At 47.9% G+C, this 21,181-nt stretch overlaps 2 protein-coding genes across 4 annotated transcripts in view; one reads left to right on the forward strand and one right to left on the reverse strand.

The window, feature by feature from the left end:
- LOC149325870 (uncharacterized) overlaps positions 1-6,007 on the reverse strand; it is a 78,489-nt gene extending 72,482 nt beyond the window's left edge. Inside the window, exon 1 of the mRNA XM_089563891.1 lies at positions 5,963-6,007. The gene's annotated coding sequence lies outside the window, so the exon portion shown is untranslated. The remainder of the gene's footprint in view (positions 1-5,962) is intronic.
- The window catches only part of LOC149325871 (uncharacterized), a 141,979-nt gene that overhangs the window by 34,069 nt on the left and 86,729 nt on the right, over positions 1-21,181 (forward strand). The window lies entirely within an intron of this gene.

Raw genomic sequence — 21,181 nt, forward strand, 5'->3', positions numbered from 1 at the left:
TTGATTAGAATTGCTTCAAATTACTTCGGTTAGCGACAAGAAGGAGCTGTTGAGGTTGTGCGCAGGCCCTATGTATGGTGTAATGCTCTAGCGTTGAGCAGATTTGTTGATGCTAAAACTTGTTAATACTGTCATGCAGGTGTGAACATAGCTGCTGTATTCTTTCAGTTGAAGAAATGAAATGTGAAGAGTAATCCCTGTGGGCTGCATGGTCTATGTGTTGATGCGCGTACTATGTCATGTCACGTTTGCCTCAATGGAAGCTGTCGTAGCATTGTTTTCTATACTTTTCAATTTCCTACCTGGCAGCGTTCGTGGAACTTAAGGGCTTTTTCCTAACCGCACTGTGACCATTGAGATCAATAGCCAGCTTAAAAAAACTACTGCTTGAGCTGCCTGTGACGCGCATTTTTTGTTGGTGTGCTTTATCGCTGTATTTGTTTGGTTGCTGTAATAAACCATGAATATGAAAACCATACTTGCCGTGCACTGTATTGCAAACTGTGCACTTGAGCCTGTGCTTTGTGCATCATACCTTGATATACTCAAAAGTACTAGCACCAGCATTTCCACCAAGGTTTCCACTACGAATCATGCATTCTTACCCAGCGTCTGCAAGTGTTGCTGCCTTTCTGTGCTGCCTTCTTTGCCAGTCACTTTCATTGGGTTCCCAATTGCACATTAACAAGGCCATAACTAGCACGAACTCGAGCACATTTGACTGGCAAAGGTTGGTGCGCACTGAAAGGCAACCTTAAAGCGATACCGGCTCGAAAATGCGGGTTCTATAAAAAGACCACTTCATAATTCGCGCCAAAGGCGTAGGTATGCGTGACGTCATTCAACGTCACTCATACGTAGTTTGCCCCCCAAATTAGTGGCGCTGGGGTGCCCCCATGAGCCGCCATGTTTTAGACCAATGGGCGTCTATGGAGCCTTCGCTACCATGGTATATCTACCTTGGTAGAACGAGCGCGCGCGTCGACAGTAGCAGCTGCCGCTCCATCTTCTTCGCCAGACGTCTCGTTGCAGTCGATGGAGTGAGACGCATGGCTCCGAAGCGGCCCATTGATTCCGCGCCAAGCGGTTCGGGGAAGCAGCAGTGGGTTGACCACAAGGCTTTCGCCAAGAACGTCTTCGGTATTTTTTTAGGAAAGGAAATGCGGAGTATTTGTCTCCCACAGCTGCGAAAGCAATAGAGCGGGGGCTTAGAAAGTAGAGGATAAAATTTGTAAATTGCTTTGTGTGGTAAGGAAATGCGCAGTTCTTGTCTCACACAGCTCGGTGAACATCTGCACCAGAGGTAAGGCGCATAACTGCCATCTTGGAACAGTGGGCACCTCAATCATGCTTTAGCTGCGTGGCGGTAGTGACAGATGTGCGCTGCATGCTTTGGCATTGACAACGTTGTGCCAGAAACGCTGCCACCTGCCAGGGTGGCAGGGCGGGTGAGGACTTTAATGTAGATATAAAGACAAGCGGGAATTTGTTACCACTTATGCGGGAGAACATCCCGTTCACCTCTCTCGTAGCGGTTGCCACAGCTGTGACAACCTCGCGAAATACTTGCGCAGACCTCGTCTTTGAGAACAAGGCATTGGAGCTGCAAGTCCAACATATATCCATCTATTAAGGCGAAAGCCTTTAATGCCTCATGCTCTCTTTAGCAATCCGTGTCGGCAGCCGTGTCGGCAGCCGTGCCGACAGATGTGTCCGCGTTTTGACGGGTGTCCACCGAAATATGTGAGACAGTTACTGCGTAATTTCCTGTCCTCAAATACAGATTTCAGTTTCTTCATTATGGCCCCTCTTTCTTCTTTCACTGCCACTTCCTCCCTTCCTGTACGGTGCGGTTAAGGTGTCCACCAAGATGAGTGAGAATTACAGCGCCATTTCCTTTCCTCGAAAAGCATTGCGTTCAAAGGGCAAGGTATCGCGCCGAACGGATGGTGGCGTTCCGTAGATTCCCTGGCAGCGCTACAACACGCTGTCGCGTTCCACTCCTCAAGGCGAAGCTTAAGCGCCATTAATTAGCAGTCAACTAGTGCTGAGTGATTAATGAGTAATTAGTCATTAATTAGTAATTTGTCATTACTTCGTCATCAATTATGTGTGACGTCATCCAGTGGTGACGTCACCAGTGTCGCATAGGCAAAGTGGTGCGGAAAACGCTTTCGCCTCTACGCACTTTAGACAGTCAAAGTGCCCCCTGAATTTTTTCTCCGTCCACAAAGCTTCCTTCATGACAATCAAGAACTGTTAGCGGAGTGTTTCTTGAAGAAAGAATATGTGTGAAAAATAACAAGTTCTCTGTATTTGTACATACATGTCTTGCTCGAATTTTCATCCTCAATCTATCGAAAAGCTGAGACAGCTGACGAGCTCCGCTCAAATTTCGCATTAGGAAGTAACGTAGTTTTTCTTTCCATAGATCGGTGCTTTAACTAAGCTTGATTTAATAATATTGGTAAAGTGCCACTCCTGATCTGAGAGAACCTGCCATGTACGCTCCACTCCATTCGTATTCTTCTAGTTATTTCTCCCTCATGGTCGGGATCAGTTGACACTATCTGCCGCACGTAGACGTATACCTTCAGCGCTTCCAGCACCTCGCACTAATTGTGAACTGTTCTTTCACTGCTGGACCACCGAAATAAGCCAAAATATGTCATTTACGCAGATGACACAAGTTTATTTTTTCAAGGCACCTCAATACAGCTTCTCCTTCCAATTATAAATGACGCAATGAATAGATTAAAAACCTGGAGTGAAAATAATGTACTACTTTTAAATAATGAAAAAACTAAAGCCGTACTTTTTCATGCTAGGCAATCAGCAATTATTCAGAACTTCGACATAAAGCTTGGGAGCACCAACATAGAATTCAAAGACATGATTAAAACACTAGGAATACTTTTCCACAATCACATGAGCTGGAACGCCCAAGTTGATTCTGTCATCGCTCATCTGTCGCGGTGTGTTGGTATTCTCGCTAAATTTCGAAACTTCCTTCCTGTGTCAGTCAAGCTAAAGATATATAACGCCATTTTTTTGTCACATTTAAACTACTGTTTTTTGGTGTGGGGCACTACAACAGGAACAAATATGCATAAAATTTACATGCTGCAAAAGAAAGCTGTCCGTTACATTGCCAATGCTGACTACCATGCCCCTACTGATCACTTATTTTCACACTACCAGATTATACCAGTCCATAGCTTGTACCGATATTACTTAGCAACCAGATACAAGAAATCGCTACAATATAATAATCGAGCGTTTCTAGTCTTGACCTGCCTCAATCAAACTGCCGGCTTATACCCTGCGCAATACAGAAAAATGGTCTATTCCTTTTTGTCGCACCAACTACGGCAATCAGATGCTACGATACAATATGCCATACTTATTAAACCAATTACAATCCATGAATATCGATATTTCCAAAAGCAGCTTGCGCGAAATTAAAGCTGCGTTTAAATAAGCAACAAAACGTTGCTAAGTATATTCTTTTTTTATGATGCATAAAATATATTGTATGTATAACTGTGTCTGTGTAAAAAGTTTTTGTCTCTAGCGTTTGACCATCTTCCGATGTTTGTTGCTGTATGCCATGTAAAGGGGGGTCCGGGGGTCCCTCAAGTGATTTGCGATCACTTTTTACCCGGACCTACCCACATCTATGATGTATATAAAACAAAGTTTAAACTTCAAACTCATTTGTGCTCAGGGATTAACATTTCAGCCGTGCCCTTCGGGGTCGCGTCCGTCTGACCACTTCAGCTGAGGAAGCGCGACGAACGCAGTCAACTCTAGCGTTGGACATACCTCGGCCACTGTCTGTCTCTGTGCCCTGTCCAGACACTGTGAAAGCCTCGATAGCGCGTGCAGTGCCGAACACTGCTATATAACAATGGCCTGCCAGCAAGGCGACTGTCTGTCCCCCTTTCACACTTTGAGCCGGCTGCACTATTCCCTTTCTGACCCGTCTACCGACACGGCAGACGCAAACGAGTTCCCCGTGCCTTTTCTTGTAGCCTGACGCCACAAACCTGCTGTGGTGGCTTTCGACGTCGTCTTTTCCGGGCGATCATCCCACACTTTTTCAAAGAATCTCTCGGTTGAGTGTATGTGCAGTCAGGGTTCTTTAATGTTATTTTTATTCTCGTGTTTTCGAGAAGCCAATGTCCTGTTTCTAGCAGGTCGACTCACTCTCATCCCAACTGCACTTGTCTTCAGACAACACAACTGCGCTACTTTTACATGTCGCGGCCTTTTTGTGGCCTTACTGCCACTTTCGCCTTTAGACAACAACTTCCTGGCATTTTGGGGGGGTTTGTTGTCTGACCTATCCGCCCGCGTCGCACGCTCAGAACCTGCTTTCTGACACGCATGCGGTTCTTTTTTTTAAGCTTTAAGACAACACCATCTTTCATTATATCAGTGACAGATAGCTCTGCCAACTCAAGATAACAGCCCTTCATTTGTTTTTGCTCCAGTAGTGGTGCGTTCATCTCTTCTCTTTGCTGCGAGCCTCCCGCGTGCACCTCGGGACCAACAACCGACTCCTTAGGTTTCCCACACTCACTAAGGGTACACTTCTCACCGGGTTGACGAGCAACTATCTCGTTGGCGTCGCAGCTACGCACCAACTCCACGCAAATGACCGCCGGACGTTTCACTGCCTCTGGGTTATGCGACTCGTACCTCTGAAGATTGTCCTTTGGTGTTTGCGCGTCTGCTTGACTGCCTTTGAGCTCGCCTAGCTCATCTTTGCCATCCACCCTGCGGTGGGACCGTTCCGCACTGTTTTGTGCACACTTCTCAAGGCTACCCTCCGTTTCACTTTCGGAACTTATAGATTGAGGCACATCTACTTTTTCACGCCCTTGCCGCTTGGACGCCCGAACAAACTTCTTTCTCGTGGCGTCACGCTTATCCAACTCGGGCGCGGTCTGGCGTTCCTTTCCTTTAAGCTTCTTGAAATCGTCCCCTGCCTTTGAGCCTTTTACCCATTGTGTCAGGTTGTCGTTTAAAGTGCACGCAAATTCCAGAAAACTTTCATTCTGCTTTTTTCTGGATGTCCGAAATCTCCTCCTGAACTCTTCTGTTGAGATCATGTACTTCGCGAGCAGGCTTGATTTCGCCAGATCATAGTTACCCGCTTCACTAGAACTCAAGCGAGCCACAACCTGTGAAGCTTCTCCCGGGAGCAACGCCATCAACTTTTCTGGCCATATGTCGCGGCTAATGGACTGTCTCTCGCACATCCTTTCGAAATTGACGAGGTAGAGAGCAATGTCATCGCCTTTGTACGGCTGAAGCAAGTTCGTCATCTTAACATTACCTCCCTGAGGTGTGACGGCACTTTCACCCCGTTCTAACCTTGCGCGTTCGAGCCTTGTCTTCTCGATTTCGAGCTCAATCTTTTTGTTCTCTCTCTCTGCTTCCAACTCCGCCTGTTTCTTTTCTTTCTCTTTCTGCCTTTCACGCTCGTCAGCCTTCTCCACTTTTGCCGAAGTTACGCATCCTTCATTCTTGACTGCTTCTCGTAGCATCTCAACTTCAAGCTGCAATCTTTTCAACTCCCGCTCCTGTTCCTCTATTTCCCGCTTCCCTTGCTCTGCCGCTACCCGTTGCTCTTCTATTCTTTTCCGCTCATTTTCCTTCTGCACTCGGCATATCTTTTCCCAAGCATCAGTTATCTCGACCTCTTAAAACTACTCCTCTTCAATTTTATGGCGAATCTCTGGCTTCCGCGTACGTTGCTTTACTTCTAAACAAAGTTCAGCTGCCAAGAGCAGCAATTCGTCTTTAGTCAATTTCTTTAAATCCATGGTTGGCGAGAGCGGACTACAAAATCTGCAAACTAATCACACACCCTGTGGTGAATAAATACAGTCGATTGCTCAGATAGAACCCAGTTCTAAATCCTCTGGCAATACGTAGTCGCTTCGGCACTCACGCAACCAGGAGCCCTCGATGGCCACCGTGTCTTCCGAAGACAGGAACTGCCAAGTCCTGCGATCCCAGATCGTCGAGATATCCTTTTAGCGGTTGTCTTCACGCCAAGGCTTCACGCTGCGCTGCGACGAAGGTGGCTCCCTGAGCCACTTAGCGGAGCTCCATTGATCCCGGATCTTTGAAGGCGCTCTCTCGTCAGCAGGCGTCCACTAGCCTTGTCCATATCCCTCCGCCAAAGAAGCTACACCATCATGCAGCCTGGTCGATCCCAGATTGTCGAGGTTGCCTTAAGCGGTTGTCTTCTCTCCAGGCCTTCACACTGCGCTGCGACGAAGGTGACTCCCTGAGCCACATAGCGGCGCTCCGTTGATCCCTGATCCTCGAAGACGCTCTCTCGTCAGCAGGCGTCCACCAGCCTTGTCCTTATCCCGCCGCCAAAGAAGCTACACCATGCAGCAAGTCCGGCGATCCCAGATCGTCGAGGTTTCCTTTGAGCGGCTTTCTTCACACCTGGCCTTCATGATGCGCTGCGACGAAGGTGACTCCCTGAGCCACGTAGCGGAGCTCCGTTGATCCCGGATCCTCGAAGGCGCTCTCTCGTCAGCAGCTGTCCATCAGCCTTGTCCTTATCCCACCGCTGCCACCAGTTTGTTGCGAGGTACGGGCTGTGGACTCGGTGAAGGCTGGGAAATGGGTCTTTAATAAAAGATTTTGATTCAAAAGAAAAGAGGGCCCCAGGCCCTTGGAAGGTACAGGCTGGCTCCCTGAGCAGCTGCTCTCTTCCGCTGCTGGAGGACGACTCCTCTCGTTGTCTCTCATGCGTTCACTGCTGCTCCCTCAAACGCAGTGCCCACGTGACCAAGCAGCGCGTTCACGGGAGGAAGCGTCCCTCTGCGCTGACGGTCGCGCTCTCGAACGCCGTGTCCACGCGTTCGCGTCCCTGTGGCATTTGCGTTCGCGTTTTCGAACGCCGAACATGAGCCCCGCGTCCGTGAAGAGGCCGCCACCCTGCGATGCCGAGTAAAGGTCCGAACGCTCGCGGCACAAACATTTTCCGGATCTCTGGCCCACAGGCTAGCAGTGTCTTGTAACGTAACAATAGTAATCACATCGGCAGGGCTATCAGGGTGGATAGGGCGTCGCGTTTATTGAAGAGGCTTGCAATATTTGTGAAAAGGAATTGAGATCACTAGTACATTTTGTGTCAACGACCACTGATCTCTAATCACCGAGAACGGACGAGGTGCAAGAGCCTCCTGTGTCGTTGGCATGTGTAGATGATGTCAGGACGGGCTCAATTTGCCGCACACGATCAGTTTGTGGACAATAACCGCAGCATTTCTTCTTCACATGTAGTTTGTTGTCAACACCCAATAACAACAGAACATGCGGGCATGGGTTGAGCAGCAAGCACCGATTGCTAGTGCGTTGAGAATACAGGGAATAATTAACCTGGGTAATGAAAAAATTCGGGGGGAACTTTGGCTCTTGTCACGGGTTCGGTGACTACGCGACATCATCACCGAGTCCGGACAATGAGGGGGTGGCCGTTTGATGCCCGGCGTATCCGGTAAGCAAACGTAGTGACTGAGCCTGAGGCGAGTTAAGAGGTAACAACAACAAAACAACGTTTATAGTTTCGATTGAACAATGCGGCAGCTTTCACAGACACATTTTACATTCTACAAAACAATTTACATTCTACAAAACAATTGCGGAAAGCACATAGTAGTAAACACACTTAATTAAGTTATACATTGAATATTTCTACACAGGCCAGAACACAAGTGAGAGGCCAATTAGATACAGTCGATCAAAAAGTCAGAAGGTGAACAAACATACAGTCAACCGGGAAGCGCGGCTGCAGTTCATCCACAAACACGCAATCAGTGCGGCCCCCGAAGGCGACGTCCGTCCAGGGCAGCTTGCGGTTTCGAGGATGCTCGTGCGGCGGCTCGGAGACCCGGGAGTTCGCGGCGGCAGCGTCTCCACCGACGAGCGGACTGAAGTTCGTTGTTGTTGTTGTTGTGACTGAGAGAAGGATGAAAAGGAAATTGCACGGGCCTGCTACTGGCTCGAGCCAAGCCACCACCGCTGCCACGTGCAGATAGAGGTGAGGTAAGAGATCAGAGCAAAGAGAAAAAGGAAAGACAAGACGCGCGTCGCAGCAACAACTGCGTCCGCCGGAGCGGACGCTGCTGAAAAAATCAGATAAGCGGCCGAAGCCGCGCTCGCCGAAGCAAGGACAGATCCACTTTTTTTTTTTTATCGATAAGGGTTTTCACACGCTACCACAAATATGCCTGAAGTTCGTTTCCATGCGGCCCCCTTTTAAAGCCCTCGGGCGCTAGCGAGCGAGCACTCGCAGCGCCATAGCGTCGGCGTCGAAAAAAAACAAAACACCAAAAAGCGCGACGAGAGCACGTAGGCACCTACGCTTTGACTCTGCATGGCCGCCATCTTGGAGGAGGAAAAAAAATTAGCGCACAACTAAAAAGAAGCCCTAGGCTTCGACTCTCGATTCGGTGACCTTGGAAACGCAAAAAAGTAAAACACAACCAAAAAACCAGTCACGTAGGCCGCAACTTCTTTCCTGCTAATGGTCAGCTCAATACTTCGGCAGATCGGGGCCGACTTTGAGCCGGCTCCGCTTTCGCAATGCGAGGGGTTGTCTAAATAACTGAAAAAAGCGTGCATGCATTCTTGCTGTTCCCGAGGAACATACAAAGAAACGCGGACGCATTAGTTTTATACAAACAAAATAAATTTACAGGCTGCCGCCACTTCTGTGACACGGGCCCCACTTTCGGAATATTATCCGATAATATTCTAGACCCCCAGAAGTCGGCGAGCAGGCCTGTGCACAGATATACAGCGCGTGACACAACCACTTATATAAAACAAGCACACAATTCAAGTCAGCGTGTATATATGCACCATAATACTTGGATAAATTAATAGCGAAAATTAATAGCGCGCGACACATCTACAGCCTGCTAAGAAAATCAGCACCGACATTGTCCTTGCCCTTTATATGCTCGATGGTGAACTGATATTCTTGGAGCAGCAAGCTCCAGCGCAGGACTCTGCTGTTTAGCTGTTTGGCTCTTTGGATGTAGCTCAGTGGTTGGTGGTCTGTCTGAACTAAGAACGGTACCCCATACAGGTAGGTGGAAAACTTCTGTATTCCCCAAACTAACGCTAAGGACTCCCTCTCGATTGTGCTGTATGCTGCTTCCCTGGGGAGCAATTTTCTGCTCACGTATGCCACCGGGTGAAGCGTTCCGTCATGCCGCTGCATTAGTACCGCGCCAAGGCTGGTAGCAGAGGCATCCGTACGCAGCACAAACTGTTTGGAGAAGTCTGGCAGCCGTAGTATCGGAGGGCTTGAGACCCGATGCTTGAGCTCTTCGAAGGCTTCCTGATGGGCTGGCGTCCACCTTACAACGTTCCTCTCTCCCATTCTCGTCAGCTGGGTGAGGGGCTCGCTTATTCTTGCGTAGTCGGGTATGAAGTCGCGGTAATACCCCGACAAGCCAAGGAAAGCGCGTACCTGACGCTTTGTTCGAGGAGTTGGCGCCGCCTGTATCTTGTCGAGCGTTTTCCCGAGTGGTGTCAGCTCACCTCTGTAAATGCGGTGCCTGAGGAACTCGATGCTTTGCATCCCAAGCTTTCCATCCCGAATTCGCATTTGCTTGGTCGTACTGTCTGGCCGGCCACCTCGATTCTCGCAAACAGCTGTCTCAGCGAAGAAAGGTACTCCTCCCACGTAGCACTGGCAACGAGGACATCATCATAATAGTGCTGCACTCCGGGAATTCCCTCCAGCACTCTTTGCATCAATCTTGAAAATACTGCCGGGGCAGTCTTTATGCCGAACGGCATAAAACGGAAGAGAAAGAAACCCGACGTCGTTGAAAACGCCGTTTTGGGCTTGGACTCCTCAGTCAATAGGATTTGGAAATATCCTTTGGCAAAGTCTACCTTTGAGAAGTATTTCTCCTCTCCAGCTGCAGCGAAGACCGCGTCTGCTCTGGGCATTGGCTCCGAATCGGCAACCAGGACGTCGTTAAAGCGTCGGAAATCAATGCAAAGCCGGTTCGTGCCGTCTGGTTTCTTCACCAAGAGGACCGGTGAATTGTAGGGTGACTGGGACTTCTCGATTATTCCCAGTCGCTCCATCTGCTGCATCTCTCTTTCTACGGCATCTCTCGTCGAAAACGGAAGTGGGTATTGTTTTACCTCGACCGGAGTGCGGGTAGTGAGCTCTAACCGGCGCTCGGCCCAGTCCGTCTTGCCCGGGACGTCGGAGAAGATGCGAGAGTGTTCTGAAATTACTTCTCGGAGCTGTCTCCGTTGATCCGCCTTCAAATCATCAGAAAGCTTCACATCTCGCTCGGCTTCTGACTGTTCAAGCGTCGGGACAGGAATGGCTCCCTCGCTGTCCGATTCGGAACGCCGCAGATCGCGTCGCACACGCGTTCTGTTGGCTGGCTTTCCCGCTCTTTCTCTCTAGTCTCTTTCTCTAGTCGCAGATGCTCTATTTTCAAACGCATAATCTCTATCTGACGTTCGTCAGCTGCCTTCGCGGCCGCGCGCTCCGCCTCCTCGGCCGCGCGCTTTTGCTCCGCGGCTGCGCGCTCCTGCTCCGCTCTCTCTCGGGCAAACGCCCGCTCTTCGCGCTGCTTATCTTCGACCCATTTTCTGAGCTCAGTGCTTTTCAGCCCCAACTGGCTTCCCATAGCTACCAACCTTTCCAAATCCATGCTTCTATCTCCAAGCACACTTTCAATAACACAGCTACAAGCTCAGCACAAAGCAAATCCTGTTGATACACGACACCTCTCTAAAGTCGGCACAGTTCAACACCTCAACAAGTCTCCCTCTCAGTTCACCACGTTCTCTTCGCATCAAAGGTCCTGTCGCGGACGCCAGTTAATTGTCACGGGTTCGGTGACTACGCGACATCATCGCCGAGTCCGGACAATGAGGGGGTGGCCGTTTGATGCCCGGCGTATCCGGTAAGCAAACGTAGTGACTGAGACTGAGGCGAGTTAAGAGGTAACAATAACAAAACAACGTTTATAGTTTCGATTGAACAATGCGGCAGCTTTCACAGACACATAATTTACATTGTACAAAACAACTGCGGAAAGCACATAGTAGTAAACACACTGAATTAAGTTATACATTGACTATTTCTACACAGGTCAGAACACAAGTGAGAGGCCAATTAGATACAGTCGATCAAAAAGTCAGAAGGTGAACAAACATACAGTCAACCGGGAAGCGCGGCTGCCGTCCATCCACAAACACGCAGTCAGTGCGGCCCCCGAAGGCGACGTCTGTCCAGGGCAGCTTGCGGTTTCGAGGATGCGGTGCGGCGGCTCGGAGACCCGGGAGTTCGCGGCGGCAGCGTCTCCACCGACGACCGGACTGAAGTTCGTTTCCATACGGCCCCCTTTTAAAGGGAGACTGAGGCGGTTTTCGAATCAGCTAATTTTTTAGGGTTTTGAAGTAGTGTAACAAAAACTGGTATGGCGCAAGAAACGGGGACACAGAAGGCACATAAAACACAGGACTGACGCCAACTTGCAACTGGGGTTTATTGCACCAAGCCTGCCTTTTATACCACAACCAAGCCATATCAACGAAAGCATAAAACGTTGTACATATAAAACGGCAATTCATGCGACCACTGGCAATAAAGTAACGCTGATCATTACAGAATATAATCTAAACAGAGCTTGGGAAGCCAACTTATTTTCTGGCCAGCAGAAACACATCAACCAAGGCAAAAAAGAAAAAAGAAACAAGGCACTGGGGCATGACAAGTCCACACTAACGAATTATGAAACGCGTGATGAATGCGAAAAAGTGCAAAAAATCGGAAGACTATGATTTTAGATTCTTAGACGCTAAGACGACTGTTCTTCAGGAATGATCTTCAGTTTTTATCACTTGACACTAGGTGCTGTATCTTCAGACTTCATCCCTCTTTATTGTTATTGTTGGTCATGTTTTTCCGGGTTATTGTTGGTCATGTTTTTTTCCGGGTTATTGTTGGTCATCTTTTTTCACGTTGTTTTATCTCATAGTCTTCCGATTTTTTGCTCTTTTTCGCCTTCATCACGCGTTTCATAATTCGTTAGTGTAGACTTGTCATGCCCCAGTGCCTTGTTTCTTTTTTGCCTTGGTTGATGTGTTTCTGCTGGCCAGAAAATAAGTTGGCTTCCCAAGCTCTGTTTAGATTATATTCTGTAATGATCAGCGTTACTTTATTGCCAGTGGTCGCATGAATTGCCGTTTTATATGTACAACGTTTTACGCTTTCGTTGATATCGCTTGGTTGTGGTATAAAAGGCAGGCTTGGTGCAATAAACCCCAGTTGCAAGTTGGCGTCAGTCCTGTGTTTTGTGTGCCTTCTGTGTCCCCGTTTCTTGCGCCATACCAGTTTTTATTTCATCATGAACCAACTCGCCCAAACTAGATTTTTACTTGAAGTAGTGTCATTGCTGATCACGTCTGTGAAATTATTTTTTCGATTTTGTCCAGAACAGTGGCGCAATCACCAATTAAAAACGCGATGTTTAAATCTCCCGCGCCGCGCGCGACCGCAGGAGAGGAGAACAGCGGAGAGGGCAACCTCGTCCATGTCGGCCAACGTGACATCACGTTGAGGAGCCGGGGATGCTTCGGCGCACCCGAGAGAGCTTTCAGCGCGTTGTTTCTCGTGCTGCATGCGTTGTTCCTTGTACTGCGTGCGTTGTGACGTACAAAGCGTGTCAGCCGACCTTGAGAATCAGATTCAACACGAGGTACTACTCTGCTTTCGTGTGCACGAACAACTACGCCCGCGACTGTGTCGTCTTCCACTGTTTTCCGCAAGATCATACGCTCGTAGCGCAAGCGCTCGCTGCTGTGACGAAGAATTCAAGCCGACCAAAGCAAGCGTACTCTGCTCGAAGCACTTTCGTGAGACCGTCTACATGCAGAGCTTGTCCCTAATGTGATCTCTGGAGATTTCGGTCGCGGCTGAACCATGACGCAGTTCCTTTCATTTCCTCGCGCATGAGAGGCGTGTCACCATTTCGAAGAAGCGCCTGTTCTAAAAGCAGAAATATGCTGACTAGAAACACGCCCCTGGAGAAACCTAATAGATGCTCAAGCATGTGTTGCTCTTCTCAGCTTATAGGTGCGGCCAGACCACCTGAGGCGTGTTCAGCAAGGCTCGGTTAGTGATTTTGTACTCGGTTCGACGTGTCCAAGCAAGCAAGCAAAGCAAAACACAATAAAGCAAAGCAAGCAAGCATTGAAGCTCTTCATATGCGGCATCTCGTTTAATCGTATCTAAGCGATTAAAATGAAAGCGTTCGACGTTCTGATTTCGGATGCAAATTTAATAGAGAAATGAATGCCAATCAAGTTATTGCAAAAAACATCATGTCTCGCAATCTTAGTCGGTTTCTTCTTCAAGTTGTGGCAGTGAACGAGTTGCAGCTAGCTTGGCTTTTAAACACACATATAGTTGGCCACTACTTCACTGAACCTAAACTGCAAATCTAGGAAGGGCGAACGTTTCCGAGGCAGCGATTAATATTTTCTGGCATCTGCTGAACGCGCCACGAGTGAAGCAGCAGCCTTGTGCGCGTATTTAGCTTGGTTTCCAGCGCACAATGATTCCTTCAATATCCTGTGGTCACATGCCTCGCAGTGCTTGGCCACTGCGCTTCGCTAATTTTGACATCAGCTTTGTGCTGCTTCATCGTTTCCTTGAAATACTTTCTTGCCCCAACCTACGCCGGGTAGTGAGAATAGGATTTTTTGTACACAGCGCTTTGGGGCTTTTCTTTAGGATGACGCTCTTTCGGGCGAGCCAGGAGGCGTCCGGTGGTGCTAATTGACTTGAGTATTGTTCGCACCCCTTTCTTTCCGAGAATACCAGCCGAGGTTGTGCTGGCACCTTTTACGCATGATCTGCGTACGTGTCTTTCACGCTAGCGTATGCTTGTGCTAGGCGTAGAATTTTTTGCTCGTGTCTTTTTGCTTTCAGGTGATACGTGGAATGAACAAACTGTAGTATCCTTTTCTTTGGAGGTCAGTAAAAAAAAATAGTCGCCATATTCGCTATTACAACGCCACGGAAAGCTGCGATCTGCACTCAGCGCAGCGCCGGATCCGCATCGGCAGCTTCTCCAGTCCTCAAAATGACGTCACGACCTCGCTTGACCAATCACGGGCGGCGGCGCGCCGCGCGGCGTGCCCCGCGGCACAGGCCGCATATTTCTGCTAAAAAAGGCAATTCGCGCTTGTTTTTGCCTTATTTGGATGCGATATTCGAGCATACAGCATGAAAAACTATAGGTCGCCGCTGCCAGCCGGATTTTCAAAAAAAGTGCTTCAGTCTCCCTTTAAAGCCCTCGGGCGCTAGCGAGCGAGCACTCGCGGCGCCACAGCGTCGGCGTCGAAAAAAAAAGAAAACACCAAAAAGCGCGACGAGAGCACGTAGGCACCTACGCTTTGACTCTGCATGGCCGCCATCTTGGAGGAGGAAAAAAAATTAGCGCACAACTAAAAAGAAGCCCTAGGCTTCGACCTTGGAAACGCAAGAAAAGTAAAACACAACCAAAAAACCAGTCACGTAGGCCGCAACTTCTTTCCTGCTAATGGTCAGCTCAAGACTTCGGCAGATCGGGGCCGACTTTGAGCCGCCTCCGCTTTCGCAACGCGAAGGGTTGTCTAAATAACTGAAAAAAGCGTGCATGCATTCTTGCTCTTCCCGAGGAACATACAAAGAAACGCGGACGCATTAGTTTTATACAAACAAAAGAAATTTACAGGCTGCCGCTACTTCTGTGACAACTCCTAAAGTGCTGTAAGGCGAAAGCGTTTCCTGGCGCACTGTTTATTTTTATTTATTTATTAATTTATAATATTTTATTTATTTTTATTTTATTTTTAATTTTTGTTCCTTTTCTTATTTTCATTGTTTTGTACCTTTTATTTTTCATTTTTTCCTTTCGTTTTTTATTTTTGTTTCTTATTTCATTGTGTTTTTCATGTGTTATTTTCTCATTTTATTTTTTATTTCTGTTTCTTTTCTCCTCTTTCTTGTTTTTCATTTCTTTAGTGTTCATTTTTTTCCATGTTATTTAGATGAAGTTTTAGATGAAGGGAAGTCATCTGCACACCAGGGACGTTTTAAGGAAGTAATTCTCTGCCGTTTACGTAGAGGCCACACGCGGCTTACACATTTTCTAATCACAAAAAAAAAGACCTGTCTGTTCAAAATGTGGAGACGAACAACAGTTAATCATATTTTGCACTCACGCACGAAAATCGACAAACGCAATTTGATATTGAAGAAATTCCTTTACACCCAATGTTACCCTTAGGTGAAAATGCAATTATTGACAGGTCACTTCTGTTTAGCATTTTAAGCGAAGCAGATTTTCTCGAGAATATCTAAATTTTTACCCACTGTGTTGCTTCATATCTTGACAAACCTCAGCCACCGTCTCATTTCTCAGAAGATGGCGGAGGCTTTCATTTGATTATTTGGAGTCTCAACATCCTTGCCCAACCAGGGATGGGCTACTCGACCTTCTTTAAAGCTTCTACTATTAGCCAGTTTTAAAATTTCTTTCTTCTCTCATCGCTAAGTAACACTATCCAATGCATTACTTCCTCAACACCACCGATGATTTTAATATTTCTGTGAAATTCAGGAAAGAAACAACTTCTTTGTACCTTGATCTTGGCGCATGATGGCCTTAGTTGCCCATGTGCACAAAACCCAACACAACAGACAACATCGTTTATTTATTTATTTATTTATTTATTTATTTATTTATTTATTTATTTATTTATTTATTTATTTATTTATTTATTTTTTATTTTATTTATTTATTTATTTATTTATTTATTTATTTATTTATTTATTTATTTATTTATTTATTTATAAATACTGCTGTCTCTGAGGAGAGACATAGCAGGAGTGGGTAAATACACGAGTAAAAACAAATAACATGGGTAGCATAGAAATAGACAATATAAAAGTGTTAAAAACAGATCAACAGGTCAAATGGTCAGGCAACTGACCAACAAACTCTTCAATTGGCAATAATCGAAGTGAGCCGTCCAATCCGTTCCAAATTTCAACAGTTAGAGGGAAAAAAGAAAATTTAAAACAATCTGTGTGGTTTGAAGGGAACAATGTTTAATGGGTGGTTCCGTCGGGTTGCACGTGCGCTTGAGGACACAAATGTGAAGGGTGCCTGAATGCCAGATGACGTGTGAACGATATTGTGCAGCATAATGAGGCGTTCACGTGTGCGCCTATGTTCTAAAGTTTGTGAACATAAACTGTGCATATGGGAAGAAGGTGAAAACTTGCGATCGTACCGGCCGAAGATGAACCGTATTGGTTTTTTTTTAACTGATTCTAAACGGTCAATGTCGCGGGCGTAATGAGGGGACCAGACAATTGAGGCATACTCCAGGATGGGTCGAAATAGTGACTTGTATAAGCAGTTAATTTACATTCCTCCGTGGCATTTTTTAAGGTTCGTTTGAGATAGCCAAGTTTGCGAAGTGCTTTCCCAGATATGTTATTTAGGTGAGCATTTCATTTTAAGTTATGCGAAAATATAACGGCCAGGTATCTGAAATCGCTGACGTGGGTCAAGCAGTTACCGTTATTACTGTAAGAGAAATGCAGCGGATTCTTTTTGTTACCAAAGGTCATTGCAACTGTTTTAGTGAAATTAATTTTCATTTGCCATGTTCCATTCACAGAACAATGAAAACACTTTGTTTAGTTCCTCTTGATCATCGGCGTTAGCAACGTTGCTGTAAAGCACACAGTCATCGGCATATAGGCGTAACTTCACTGCGGTGTCGTTAGTAACATTAGCTACATCATTAATAAAAATTATAAAGAGTAGAGGCCCAAGCACCGATCCTTGGGGCACACCTGAAGTTACAGTGACTGACGATGACTGTGCATGGTTAAAAGTGACGAACTGGGATCTTAAGTATAAGTAGTCGGTTATCCAGTCTAGTAACTTATTGCCGTTAAACATGGCGCGTAGTTTACGAAGAAGCTTATTACGGCAGACCACGTCAAATGCTTTGGAGAAATCTATAAATATTGCATCTATTTGATCACGGTTATTTAAAGAGGAAGCGATGTCGTGAGTAAATTCAATGAGCTGAGTGACAGTGGAAAAACCGGATCGAAAACCGTGCTGACAGTGTGACAGTAGATTATGGCAAGTTAAGAACTGAACAAGGTGCTTGTGAATAATGTCCTCAAGAAGCTTGCAGCAAGTGGAAATTAGGGGATCGGTCGGTAATTACTAATTTGTTGTTTATCGCCAGATTTAAACACCGGGATGATATTAGCAATTTTCCAAGCCTGGGGAACGGAGGATGTGTCCAGTGATTTGTTGAAAATCACAGTAAGGTAACGGGCACTCCATTCCGAGTACCTCTTTAAAAACATGTTAGGTATGGTGTCTGGTCCCGCACTTTTAGTTGTGTCAATTTTTACTAACAGATTGTGAACCCCAGCGTAACTTACTTCGAGGTTGGGTAACTGATGTTCCGAGCTATGAATGAAAGGAGGATTGGTACCATCATCACGATGAAAGACAGAGTGAAAGTAGCTATTGAAGGCTTCAGAAATGGTTACGGGACCAGCACAAGGCTGCTCGTTGATAATGAAGGATACAGAGTCATGGGAAGAGGGTAATGTTGTTTTCCAAAATTTCGATGGGTTCTCTTTCATGAATGTTGACTGTGTTGTGTTGAAGTAAAAGTGTTTAGCTTGTGTCATTTTTGTCTTTAGCTCCGACTTGAGTGAAAGTAGTAGTGAATCGCGGCTTTCGTTTCCTGACCGGCTGCGCTTGCGCAAGCGTTTGATTATGAGATCAATTATGTCTCTTGTGTACCACGGATGCTTCTCTGGTTGGCCGGGATACCGCGGTGAGATGGTATCCATTAAGAAATTATACAGTGGCCTTCAGCAACAGCCAAATGGTAGAGGTATCCAGCGTCATCAGAAATTCGCTGGTGATATCTTCTCTTGTCCTAGGAACTCTTGCCCTATGACTCGTCTCACTCTAAGACCGTTAAAAGAGTTCTTGCACTTTTCTGCCTGGAAACCGCGCTTCGGATATCGTGTCCGCACGTGATGCACAGTAGTTTCGACCATCAGGTACGCAGACTTTTGGCCGCAGGCTTCCCTTGCTCGGTCCTTACGGCAGTAGCCGAAACCCTCCTAAAGAAATTTCGTCCTCGACGAAACGTGGCTGCAATTGAACGCGCAAAGCCCAAACCTAAGGCGTTGCTTTATATTCATGAGGTGTCACATAACCTTAAAAAAGTGGCCAGCCCACACAAAGTGCCTCTTTTATACTCCGAACCAAACAATTTGCCGAAACTGTGCCCCCGCATCCGCGGTGACGGAGGAGGAGGAGGAGGAGGAAAACTTTTATTCCTATTTACAGTGAAAGGTCGATGGGGCGAGCCGGAAGGGCCCGCCCCTTACAAACACTAGGAGGGATCCCTAGTCCGGGATCCCAGTAGCTTCCGCAGCGGCCCGGGCTCTAGCTACCAATGCCTGTTGGGCATGGAGTTCGGAGCAGCCGCGCAGGGCAGCTTCCCAGTCCTCTCGAGTGGGGTGGAGGTGGGGTGGGTAGGTAGGATTGGAAGGGCATGCCCACACCATGTGGTAGGTGTCCGAAAACTCCTCCTCAAAGTGTGGGCACGCGCCCGAGAAAGAAGAATTGAAGTGCTTAAGTACTGCCGGGCACAGTACAGTATTGGTATAGAGGTGGAGAAGCCAGCGGTCCTCCACCCTGGTGAGGCCTTTACAGGGAGGGGGATAGAGACCATGAAAATTTTGATAAAGAGAGGTGATCTCTTTAAAGGTGATGGCCGGATTGAAATTGAATTCCGGATCAGGCTGCGGATGAGGCGACGCCCGGTGAGTAAGCGCGCGGGCGGCAGCGTCGGCTGCCTCGTTCCCCTCAAGACCCGCATGAGCCGGAGCCCACACGATGGTACGATGGGTCGGAAACCTTGTGTATTCGCATGCGTGGAGAATTTTGAAAGCGCGGTCTGGAATATACCCTTGCTCAATATTGCGGCAGGCGCCCCTGGAGTCCGTAATAATGACTCAGGACTCTGGATCTGCGGCGGCCAGTGCAACGGCGATCTCTTCCGCAAATGTAATGTTTGGGGCACGGAAAGTAAGGCCCTGAACTGTAGTGTTTTGGTGGATGACGGCCGCCGTGTACCAACCCCCATGGTGTGGGCCGGCCGCATCCACATAGAAGACACCTGGCTTATGGCCATATTGTTGAGAAATAGCCTCCGCCCGCGCGAGACGGCGACCATCATGGGTGTCTGCAGTCATGTTCTTCGGAAGGGGTCGCACCTGGAGTGCAAAGCGCCAGGCTTCAGGGATGCGCACCCGTTCTTCTGTGTGTGTTGCGTAGGATATGTGTAAGCGGGTCAGAAGGCGGCTCCCCGCAGGTGTTTTGCTTAGGCGCAAGTATTGATTGTTAAGATGAGCTTCTCGTAACTCCCCAAAGGTGTTGGTCATCCCCAGACCGAGGAGACGCTTGTTGGACGTCGTTATGGGGAGGTCGAGCGCTCTCTTATAAATCTTGCGGAGAAGTACTTCTAAGGCATTCTCATCGCATTTGCGTAGGTGGAGGTAGGGAGCCGAATATAAAATCCGGCTGGTCACGAATGCATTGGCCAGCCGCAGGGCACCTTTGCATCGTAGTCCACCCCTTTTATTGGACACCCGGCGGAGCATCCGACCCACCTGGTCCCCCACCTTAAGTAGCTTGTTTAGGGTAGTGTCTATCTTGCGCCTATGATGAATGAAAAGCCCCAGTACCCGGATCTCCTAGTGTTCAGGTATCGGTCCGCTAAGTAGGGAAAGGGCAATTTTGGTTGTGCACTTTGAGTTGGGGCGTATGGGCACAAATTCAGATTTGCTCGGGGAGCATTCAAGACCACAGCGACGAGCGTATTCGTCGACAATAGCTGCCGCTTGTTGCAGGTTGGTCTCGATGTCTCCAACCGATTGTTGTGTTGCCCAGAGGGTGATGTCGTCCGCATACAGAGCGTGCTGCACACCGGCGACCTCTGCCAGCTGGGTAGGGAGCTTCATCATGGCCAGATTAAATAGTAATGGCGAGAGGACAGCTCCCTGTGGGGTCCCTCGTGTGCCAAGTTGATATGGGCCATATTCTGTGTCTTGCAGCCGGATATAGGATTGGCGATCTGTAAGGAATTGTTCGATATAATTGAAAGTATTGCGCCCATAGTCTGTTTGCGACAAGTGTGATAGGATGATCTCGTGGGTCACATTGTCGAAAGCCCCCCGCAGGTCAAGTGCGACAACTACTTTATCATTGCTGGGGTGCTCGACGGGGTCGAGAATCTCCTTGTGCAGTTGCAACAGGACATCTTGTGCGGACCGGTGTGGGCGGAAACCGTACATGGTGTCTGCGAAAATGTTTTGCTGTTCCAGGAAAGCCGACAATCTGTCGCGGACCATAGTCTCCATCAGCTTCCCCACACACGAAGTGAGGGAGATGGGCCGGAGGTTGTCGGTGTTAATGGCTTTACCTGGCTTGGGAATGAAAGTTACTAGTGCCGTTTTCCAATCTATGGGGAGTGGTGTGCCTCCAATCCAGGTAGTGTTGAAGTAATCGAGGAGAGTTTCGTAGGCGGGATCTGGGAGGTTGGCAATAAGCTTTACCGTCACCTTGTCCCGGCCTGGTGCTGTACCTCGCTTCATTTTAGCCAGGGCCGCTTTTAGGTCATGGAGCTGGAACGGTTGATCCAAATCCACGTTCTCGGAACCTGCATACGAGTACGCCTGACCACGGGGATACTGGTGTATACTCAAATATTTGTCGCGGAGCGCATCGGCCAGTTTGGCCGTGTCTCCAGTGAAGTTATGTATAGCCCTTTGAAGCTGTTTTTGTGTCTCAGTACGGGTTTGTGCCGGATCAATAAGGGCGCGGAAGAGGCGCCACGTACTCCGACTCGACATTTGCCGAGCTGCAGTGTTGCATCGGTGCACCCAATTGGAGTCGGCGAGTTGGGCCGCGTATTGTGCCGCCTGTTGGGTGATATCCGCGATGCGAATTTTGAGTTTCCGATTGTGTTTTTGACGACGCCAGTGGCGGAC

Source organism: Amblyomma mixtum, chromosome 10 (assembly GCF_055824585.1).
Source record: "Amblyomma mixtum isolate Tamu chromosome 10, ASM5582458v1, whole genome shotgun sequence".
In the NCBI taxonomy this organism is placed as follows: domain Eukaryota; kingdom Metazoa; phylum Arthropoda; class Arachnida; order Ixodida; family Ixodidae; genus Amblyomma; species Amblyomma mixtum.